The sequence below is a fragment of the Furipterus horrens genome, unplaced genomic scaffold, assembly GCF_987537825.1.
Source record: "Furipterus horrens unplaced genomic scaffold, mFurHor1.1.pri manual_scaffold_8, whole genome shotgun sequence".
Lineage (NCBI taxonomy): Eukaryota > Metazoa > Chordata > Mammalia > Chiroptera > Furipteridae > Furipterus > Furipterus horrens.
In genome coordinates this window covers 53,639,360-53,649,768 of record NW_028327178.1, presented here as the reverse complement: position 1 = coordinate 53,649,768, position 10,409 = coordinate 53,639,360, and the positions used below count along the sequence as shown (strand labels likewise).

General features: G+C 38.8%; 1 pseudogene; it reads right to left on the bottom strand.

Moving 5' to 3' along the window:
* Positions 1-212: 212 nt before the first annotated feature.
* Positions 213-6,439, bottom strand: LOC150002915 (heat shock protein HSP 90-beta pseudogene; annotated as a pseudogene).
* Between the last annotated feature and the right edge of the window lie 3,970 nt (positions 6,440-10,409).

The following is a 10,409-nucleotide window of genomic DNA, read 5'->3' as shown; positions in this document are numbered from 1 at the left end:
GCAGACACCCCTGGCCAGTTCCAGTGGGCGCCAGGCTGGAGCGCAGACCACTTGCTTGGGCTCTGCTCATGCCCACCCAAGCGGGTGCAGGAATGGCGGGTGGCAGCGACTCACAGACACTCACTTCCACTGTGCACAATTGTCCGGGGCCCCGCCCCAAGAGGTAAGAGACCAACTCCCAGAGCCCAGCTCAACAGGCCTGAGGCTAGTGCTCAGGCAGCCTTGTGCATGTACGGGCCTTCGCGCAAAAGCGCCCCAGCCAGCTCCAACAGGTGCCAAAGGAATGCGCAGGCCACCGTGGGTGCACACCACTGCTATAAGGAACAGGAACCTCTGGTATGCCTCATTAGACCAGCTGTGGATCCAGAAAAAGATGATGACACACAAAGGCTGAACTGAGTAAAAAATTTCCTTTTATATAATTTTTAAATTTTTATTTCTATTTTAGTTTTTTTATTTGTATTTTATTTTATTTTGATATTTTTAAATTTCTTATATTTAATTTTAAATTTAATTTTAATTTTCAGTTTTAAAAAAAATTTCTTTCTTAAAAAACTCTTTAATTTGTTTCATACCATCTCTCCTTCTCATCCTTCCTCTTTAATTTTTATTTATTTGTTTGTCTGTCTAGTTTAGCCTCCCTTTCACACTAAATAAATAGAATATAACTACTATATAAATCTAATACTATACAATCCCACTTTCTTACTATATCTGCATTCTTCCCTCCTTTTCTTTTATTATTATTAACATACAATGTAAATATAACTTACTGTCTTGCATAGTCTCAACACTACTTGCTACTATTATTAATCTATCATCCCCTCTCTCAAAAATCATATTTTTCCTCCTTAAAAACAACTCTGATCTATTCTTTCTATAGTATAAAAGCTTCATTCTCTCTACATTTATATTAATACTGGCTCATTGGCTGACGATAGCAGGATAGAGGGTGGGGGATATTTTTAAGGGTGTGGGTTTCCTGCCTGGGCTGTGTGTTTATGTTTTTTACAGCATCTACACAAAAGAACTCAAGACAAAGTGAATAGAGCGACTCTCAATCAACTAGTCAGAGGGAAGATCCTGCCAAAGAACATCTGAAATAACCAGACAGCATAAACAAACGACATAAAGGGTACCCCAAAAACATCAGGCTCAGGAGATCAAAGAGACTGCACCACTGAAACCCCCAGATCTCCTATAAAGAATCTCATACCACAAAGGTGGGAAGTCAAAGCAGACAAATCCAAAAAACAAAAACAAACAAGAAGAATCCAACATGGTAAGATGCAGAAACAACCTCTTAATGAAAAGAAAAGAGGAATTTCCAGAAAGAGAGGTAGATGGAATAGACATAGCCCAAATGTCTGACATGGAATTCAAAACAATGGTGGTGAAGAAGCTCAATATATTTGACAACCTTAAAAACAACTATGACAACCTCCAAATTAGTTACTAACAGCTCCAAGAAAATTACAGAGAACTTACAGAGAACTACACCAGCATAAAAAAGGACATAGAAACTATTAACAAGAACCAGGAAGAAATGAAAAATTCAATCTCTGAACTGAAAAACACAGTAGAGTCAATCAAAAGCAGACTAAACAAAGCAAAGAATCAGATCAGTGAGTTAGAGGACAATGTAGAAAAAAATTCTCAGACAATACAACAAAATGAAAAAAGATTCAGAAAATATGAACAAGATGTAAGGGAATTACAAGATAGCATGAGAAGAAATAATATCAGGATCATCGGAATAAGAGAGGGAGAAGAGGAGTGTGGAATAGAAAAGCTGATAGGAGAAGTATGGACAGAACATTTTCCCAATCTGATGAGAGAAAAAGTTATGCAAGTGCAAGAAGCACAGAGTCCCAATGAAGAGGAACCCCCAAAAACCCACTCCAAGGACATCATAATTAAAATGGCCACATTCAAAGACAAAGAGAGAATCCTAAAAGCTGCAAGAGAAAAACAGCAAATAACAAACAAGGGAGCTTTGATAAGGCTATCAACCGATTTCTCAACAGAAACACTACAATCCAGAAGGGAATGGTCAAAAATATTTCAAGCAATGAAAAACAAAGGCCTACAATCAAGAATACTCTACTCAGCAAGGCTCTCATTCAAATTGGAAGGTGAAATAAGGAGTTTCCCAGACAAAGGAAAACTAAAAGAATACATCTCCACCAAACCAGCATTGCAAGAGATGCTGAAGGGAATGTTTTAAGAAAAAGAAAAAAAAAAAAGAGGAGAGGAACAGAGGTACAAAGGGAAATGAATAAATACATGTCAATAATAACCTTAAATGTAAATGGATTAAAAGCTCCAATTAAAAGACATAGGGTAACGGAATGGATAAGAAAACAGGACCCACGTATTTGCTGTCTACAAGAAACACACATCAAAACAAAAGATTTACATAGACTAAATAATGATGTTCTTGGTGTGGTCCTCCCCGGGTCTAGTTTGTTTGGACTTTCTGCGGTTTCTGGACCTATATTTCCATTTTGTTTCCCAAATTAGGCAAATTTTCCTTCATTATTTTTTGGTATAATTTTTTAATTTCTTGCTTTTCCTCTTATCCCTCTGGCACCTCTGTGATTCAGATGTTGGTATGTTGAAGGTATTCCAGAGGCTTCCAAGCCTCTCCTTATTTTAAAAAATTTTTGTTTCCTCCTTCTATACTCATTGACCTTTTATTTCTTCCTTATGTTCTAATTTGTTGATTTGAATCCTAATTTCCTTTCCTTCACCACTAGTTTCATGTGGATTTTTATTCATTTCACTTAGTATAGCCTTCATTTCTACCTTGTCATGCTTAATATTTTCTGCCAAGTCTGTGAGCTTCTTTATCACCAGTATTTTGAGCTCTGCATCTGTTAAGTTGGTATCTTATTGTCTATTAGGTAGGCTATCTCTTTGTCACGTAGCTCTCCCAGTGTAACCTTAATTTGCCCCCAATGTTGGGCTGTACTTCCCTGTCTCCTAAACTTGATAGCCTCCTGTGTTTGCCTCTGTGTCTTACGTAGAGCTGTGGCACCTATTAGGTTGTAAGGTGCAGAGTCTTAGGTATTTGTCAGTGCTTGTGACCCATTTCACCATGTTGTGGCACTGTAGGTGGGGGAGGGGCCCAAGAGGGAACAATGCTCCTTGCCCTTCATTTGCCACTTTGAGACTGGTAGTTTCTTCCTCTGCCCCAATCCCTCACTGGTTTTCAGAGTCAGAAGCAATATGACTCTATTTTTCCCCAGCGCTGGAACCACAAGCTGTGCGGTCTAGTTTGGGGCTGGGATTGGTCTGGTTTGAAGCTGGGATCACTTCCCAGGTTTAAAATGTGTGACTGTGCTTTTCACCACAGCTACTGTCCCTGTTCTGCTGCCATTGCCACCAGCCCAGCCGCTGCTAACCACACTGCTAGCTGCCAACCGCCACCACCAAACACTGCTCCAGCAGCCATAGCTGCAGCACTGCACCTCATTCTTTCCATCTTGGCTCCAACCCTCTTACCTTTCTGGCTGAATATATATATATATATTTCTACCTGGCTGGTTTGGCTCAGTGGATTGAGCGTCGGCCTGCGAGCTAAGTGTCGCTGGTTCGATCTTCCAGTCAGGGCACATCAGAGAAGGAAAACTCTGACTCCAAAAAACCTCCGCTGCCTTGCGGCATACCTCTTCAGGGGAAAGGCTAAGGGAGTAAACCCCAACAGAAAATCCGGAGCCGGAGTCCCTAAGGCGGTTTGACGTTGTAGTCAACACCGGCAACTCCTGCGGCGCACCTGAAGCCAAGCTGTATTGACTCCGTCTTTCCCTTGGACCCTTCAGCTGCGAAGAGAGGGGGGTTCTGCTGCATGGGCAACAGCAGACCCTCCATATCACCCTGCCCAGGCTCTGTAGCTTCAGCTTCACTGGAGAGGACACTCCAGCGTCATCGCAAGATGTCGATTCAACACGGGAGGAGACAGATACCGTGTCACTCCCGAGTCGGACTGCACAGCCATTCTCGGTGGTGCAGATAGACTCTTAAGAAGCTACACCATTGTCTCTCGAGACGGACGGCTGCCGACGATATATTTCTATATAAGACTGCATCTTCTTTATTTTGCATACTTTAATTTCAGAACAAAATATAAAAACACAATATGCAACAAATCCAAGCCTGATGTCAACTATGAGAAGGGAAGGCTTGAGGCCCCTGTAATCTGCCTTAGGCAAAGACAGGAGAGGAAAAAAAACACTAAACAACAGAGGAAACCAGGTAGGCTAGGGCCACTTAGGGCTGCTGAAGGGGCCATGAAGACATTACACAGAGGACAAACACAAGGTCTGCAAGTAGAAACTCCTAATCTATCTTCCATGAGAGAGGCATCCTCATCACCCTCGAAGGGGGTGGATCTCATCAGGAACAGTAGCACTGGGTTCTTCTGCTGTCACTTCATCTTCATCAATGCCTAGGCCTAGCTTGATTATGCAATAGATGTGGTTGGAGTTGATCTTCTCAAGTGAGAAGCCAGGAGAGAGCAGTGCCGTTTCAAGCAGCAACACCACAAGGTCCTTGACAGCCTTGTCAGTTTTGTCTGCTTCTACCTTCTGCCATAGTCTCCACAATGGAGTGGTCTGGGTTGACCTCCAGGTGCTTTTTGGCCATCATGTAGCCTATTGTAGAGTTATCAAGAAGAGCCTGGGCTTTCATAATACACTCCATATTAGCTGTCCAGCCATAGGTGCTAGCTACAATACAGCAGGGCAAAGACACAAGTCTATTGGAGATTGTCACCTTCTCAACCTTCTTATCCAAGATCTCTTTCATGAGTTTGCAGAGGTTCTCAAACTTGGCCTTGCTCTCTTCCATTTTCTTCTCCTCTTCATCCTCCGTAGATCCCAACCCTCTTCTCATCAAACTCCTTGAGCTGCTGTACACAGTACTCATCGATAGGCTCTATCATATATACTATCTCAAAGCCCCACTTCCACACTTGCTCCACAAAAGCAGAGTTGGCAGCTTGCTCTTTGCTCTCACCAGTGATGTAATAGATGGACTCCTGGGTCTCCTAAATGCGAGAGATATATTCTGAAAGATGTCATTTCATCTTCAGACTGGGAAGTGTGATAACGTAGAAGCTCAGAAAGGCATTGATTAGTTGAGTCCTCATGGATTCCAAGGTTTAGGTTTTTAGAGAATGTCTCATAGAATTTCTTATAGTTCTTGTCTTCTTCCAGCTCAGAGATAAGCTCAAGGTACTTCTTAACAATATCTTTATGAATGACCTTCAAGATTTTTCTCTGCTGCAGCATTTCTTGGGAGATGTTCAGGGGCAGGTCCTCAGAGTCAACCATACTACAGATGAAATTGAGATACTCTGGTATTAACTCATCACAGCTGTCCATGATGAACACATGGCAGACATACAGTTTGATGTTGTTCTTGTTCTCAAAGAGGTCAAAGGGAGCCTGACAGGGAATAAATAGCAATGCCCTCAATTTCAACTGACCTTCTACAGAGAAGTGCTTAACTGCCAAGTGGTCTTCCCAGTCATTGGTAAGGCTCTTATAGAACTCTCCATGTTCCTTCTGGGTGATGTCATCAGGGTTTCTTGTCTAAATGGGGTTGGTCTTGTTCAGTTCTTCATGATTGATGTATTTCTCCTTGATCTTTGTTTTCTTATTCTTATCCTCCTTCTCATCTGAGCCTATGTCTTCAGTATTGGGCTTCTCCTCATCATCTTAATCTTCCTCTTCTTTCTCCCTCTTCTCTTCTTCTTTATTATCACTGATTTCTTTCTCTTGTTCCTTCTCCAAATAAAGGGTTATGTGATAACTTATAAACTGTGAGTGCTTCTTCACCACTTCTTTGTCCTGCTTCTCTTCTAAGTACTCTGATCTTCTTTGTGGTGAAGGATCACTTTGGTACCCCAGCCAATGGGTTCACCATGGTCAACTTGCACAGTGAAGAAACCCCCAGCAGAGGACTCCCAAGCATACTGCTCATCATCATTGTGCTTTGTAATCATTACTACTTTCTCTGCCACCAGGTAGGCAAAATAAAAACCAATTCCAAACTGTCCAATTATGAAAATACCTGCACCAGACTGAAAAGCCTCCATAAATGCTTTTGTGTCAGACTTGGCAATGGTTCCCAGAATATTTACGAAATAATCTTTGGTCATGCCAATGCCTGTATCTACCAGAGTCAAGGTGCATTCCTGGGGGTTAGGGATGATGACAATTTTCAGCTCTTTACCACTATTCAACTTGGAAGGGTCAGTCAGGCTCTCATAGCATATTTTGTTCAAGTCATCAGAAGCATTACTGATCAACTCCTAAAGAAAAATTTCCTTGTCAGAATAGAAGGTGATAATGATGAGAGACGTGAGCTGGGCAATTTCTGCCTGGAAGGCAAAAGTCTCCACCTCCTCTCCATGGTGCACTTCCTCAGGCATCTTGAGGGTGAAGAGATGCAAGTACTAGAGATCAAGGACTGTTTTTGGCTCACACATGGTAAAACATCATGCACAGGATTGACTCGAGAGAGGCTAAATCTCTTTCTTTGTTTTTCTTTCTTTCTTTCTTTCTTTTTTCTTTCTTTCTTTCTTTCTTTCTTTCTTTCTTTCTTTCTTTCTTTCTTTCTTTGTTGAACTTCCATGTAGTTTCAATTTTATGGATTTTCTGTTTATTTTATTTTTGAAGTGGTTGTAAATTCCTTCTTAGTTGTGAGGGAGATGCAGCCTGTCTACCTATGCCTCTATCTTGGCTGTAAGTCCATAGTTTCTTTATCCATTCATCCACTGATAGGCACTTAGGCTGTTTCCAGGACTTGGATATAGTAAATGGTGCTGCTATGAACATAGGAATACACAGTTTCTTTTGAATTGGTGTTTCAAGATTCTTCAGGTGTAATTCTAGCAGTGGAATCACTGGATTAAAAGGCAGTTCCATCTTTAGATTTTTAAGGAAATTACAAACTGTTTTCCTTAGTGGCTGCACCAGTCTGCATTCCCACCAACAGTGCACTAGGGTTCCCATTTCTCCACATACTCACCAGCACTTGTTGTTTGTTGATTTGTTGATGATGGCCATTCTGACTGGTGTAAAGTGGTATTTCATTGTGGTTTTTATTTGCATCTCTCTGAATTTTTGGCCTATTTTTTAATGAGTGGTTTTTTTTTAAATTATAAGACTTTTCTTTAAAATCTGGGCCCATCCTTTTTGTATAAAATATACCACACAAACATTTCCCCTCACTCCATAAGTCACCTTTTCAATTTCCTAACCATATCTTTTGAAGAGCACAGTTTTTTAATTTTAATAAAGTCAGTTTGATTATATTTTTTATATGGTTGTGCATTTCACATCATCTTTAAGAAACCATCATCTAATTGTTACATCTTGTGTTTTCTTGTAGAGATTGTAGAATTTTTGAGACATTTAGCTCCTACATTTAGCTTATATGCTCCATTTTATCACATTTTTATATGTGTTGTGAGGCAATGGTGGAGGTTCATTTTTTTTTTTCCAAAACTGATATCCAGTTGTCACAGCAACTATTTTTTGAAATGACTTTTCTTTCCCATTGAATATCCTTTGAAACTTTGCTAAATATTAGTTGACTATATATGTTTGGATATGTTTTTACATACTTCTTTTTGTTTCATTGATATGTATGTTTATTCTTATGTCAACACTGCACTCTTGATTATTTTAGTTCTATTATATTTCCTGAAACAAATAACACCAGTCGACCAAAATTCTTTTTTTAAAATTTTCAATTTGTTTTGGCTGTTTTGTGTCATCTTCATAGGTTTTGACAATTATACCACCAATAACTTCCAATATTTATTCTTTATTTTGTCCTTTGGTTCTGAAGAATGGGCACTGTATTCTGCTAAAAGACTATATTTTTTGGCAGCCTTTTTAAAAAAGATTAATTATGGTCATGTGACAAATTTCTGGCCAATCAGATTCAAGTGTAGAAGTTCCAAGAAGGTTCTTTAATAGTTGGGGAGAGAGGCAAGTATTCATTCGGTTTTCCTTTACTCCTTTTCCTCTTGCCTGCTTGCAATGTAGAAGAAATGACTAGGATTTTAACAGATGCTTTAAACTATGCGGTGACTTTGAAGCTATAAACCAATATTGAAGAACATAAAAATAGGAGCTAGAAGTCCTTCAATACTTTTTGTTTCTTTTTTTAATCCATGGAGTCACCATAACAAATTTTTCTGTGTTTTTTAAAATAAAGAAATAAACTTCTGTCTTGCTTAATTTACTGATATTTTGTTTTATTACTGTTTTATGTAACAAAACCCATTTTTAATTAATATATATACAAACCAAGTGAATTGAAAAATATATATTTATATAAAAATATAATCTTTATATAAATATTTATATACATACACTGAAGGTCTGTCCATAAAAAGTCCAGCCACTGTTAATATAACAAGAATGATTTACATGACATTGATGTAACCTGGCAGCCAAAGAGAGTGTACTGGAATGCACATGCGTGAATAATGACAACTTCACTGTATGAGTCAGTAGGGGAGTAGATGCTGCCATTGAGTGAGCATGTGTACTGTGTAGCCATCGCATTCAAAATGACTGAGCCAGTAGAGCAACGAATCTGAATCCAATTTTGCATTAAACTTTAACATTTTTTCATGAAAACTATTCAGATGATTCAGAAGGGCACAGCTATGGGCAACTAGTGATTGGCAGCTTCATCATGACATAATGACCAATCATGCATTATGTCTCCAAAGAGAGTTTTTTGGCAAAACATCAAATCACCTAGGTGACTCAGCCCCCTTACAGCCCAGATTTGGCACCCTGTGACTTCTGACTTTTCACAAAACTAAAATCTCCTTTGAAAAGGAAGAGATTTCAGATGATCAATGAGATTTGAAAAAATATGACAGGCAGCTGATGGCAATTGGGAGAACTGTTTGAAGTGCCAAGGTACCTACTTTGAAGAGGACTAAGGCATCATTGTCCTATGTACAATGTTTCTTGTATCTTGCAGCTTCTTCAATAAATGTCTCTATTTTTCATAGTAAATGGCTGGATACCTTCTGGACAGACCTTGTATTTTCTATTCACCCATGTCAGAAAGGAGGAGTTTTACTCTAGCCTGTTTCCAATGTAGTGTAGATCAATTTTATTTTTATTTTTATTTTCTGGAGTTCATTTCCTGATTAAAGGGAGGTCATTTAAATTCCTACATTAAAATGAGAGTCCTAGATAATAATGGCTTATACTACCTTCAGTGCACTATTGGTTTACATACTCAACACCCATTTCTCTTTCACCCTTTTTAAATAGTCCCAGAAGATCATTGTTGTGTCCATTTCTCCCCAGTAAGCTCATGTACTTAGGAGAAAACCAATCCTTAGCTTCAGGGTGGTTCTTTTTCCTTATGCCAATTAACATTTTATTGCTATCATTAAAGATAGCTATTCACCCATGTGGTTCCTTTGTTCCTGCAGCTACTCTATGACTACCAAAACTGCACAAGATTCAGTGAAGACAGGGCATCAGTAAGCAGCTGATTCAAAAAGTTCTGTACCCCATCCCCCAACTGGACTTTCAGGCATGTGAGCCAAAAAATCCCTACTATTTAATCAGTGTAAACTGAGTTGTCTAAGATACAAAGGCACCTGATTGATAAACACTGCATTCTTTCATTAAGCTCTTTAAGTAAGTAGAGAAAGCTGGGACTGTATGCACATGGAAGTCATTAGAGCTTTGCCTCTTACTGTTTTCTCTTGGTATTTGTAAAAATTCATTGCTTAACATTTAGGGTTTCTTTGCTGGAAATAAAGATTAGCAGAATATACCATTTGGGCATAGGGATTATTTCTAACTAAAAGTAACTGAAAAGAGAAGATAGAAGAAAAACTCTGTTCCCTCCTTATTAGCCTAAAAGCAGGACAGAAATTTCTTTTGTGGTCTCTCCAACCCCTCTCTACCATAAAGAATAAAAGTTCATCACTAGAGATAATTTTAGATTCACCTAGAGATGGCATTACAGAAATATATATAACAAGTATTAATAAATAGTCTTTATCTACTATTAGTTTTCCTTCCCACAGTTTGTTGATCTTGGAAGTCTACAACTGTTTTCCTTTGTCCTGTCATTTCTCTACAAATTTTTTGTTCTTAGTTAAAGATACTACATAAACCAGAGTTCTAAGATACCTCTTTGAGATACTCATTTTTTCCTGGGTATCTCACATGTGTGTGTGTGTATATATATTTATAAATATATATATAAATTTTGTATGTATTTTTCTTGTTAATTTGTCTTTTTTTAAATGGGTCTCAGCCATTAATTCAGAAGAGAAAAAAATATTTTTCTTTCCTTGCTAGAATATACACCCAAGGAATTGGAGCAATCCTCTCAAATTTGATTTC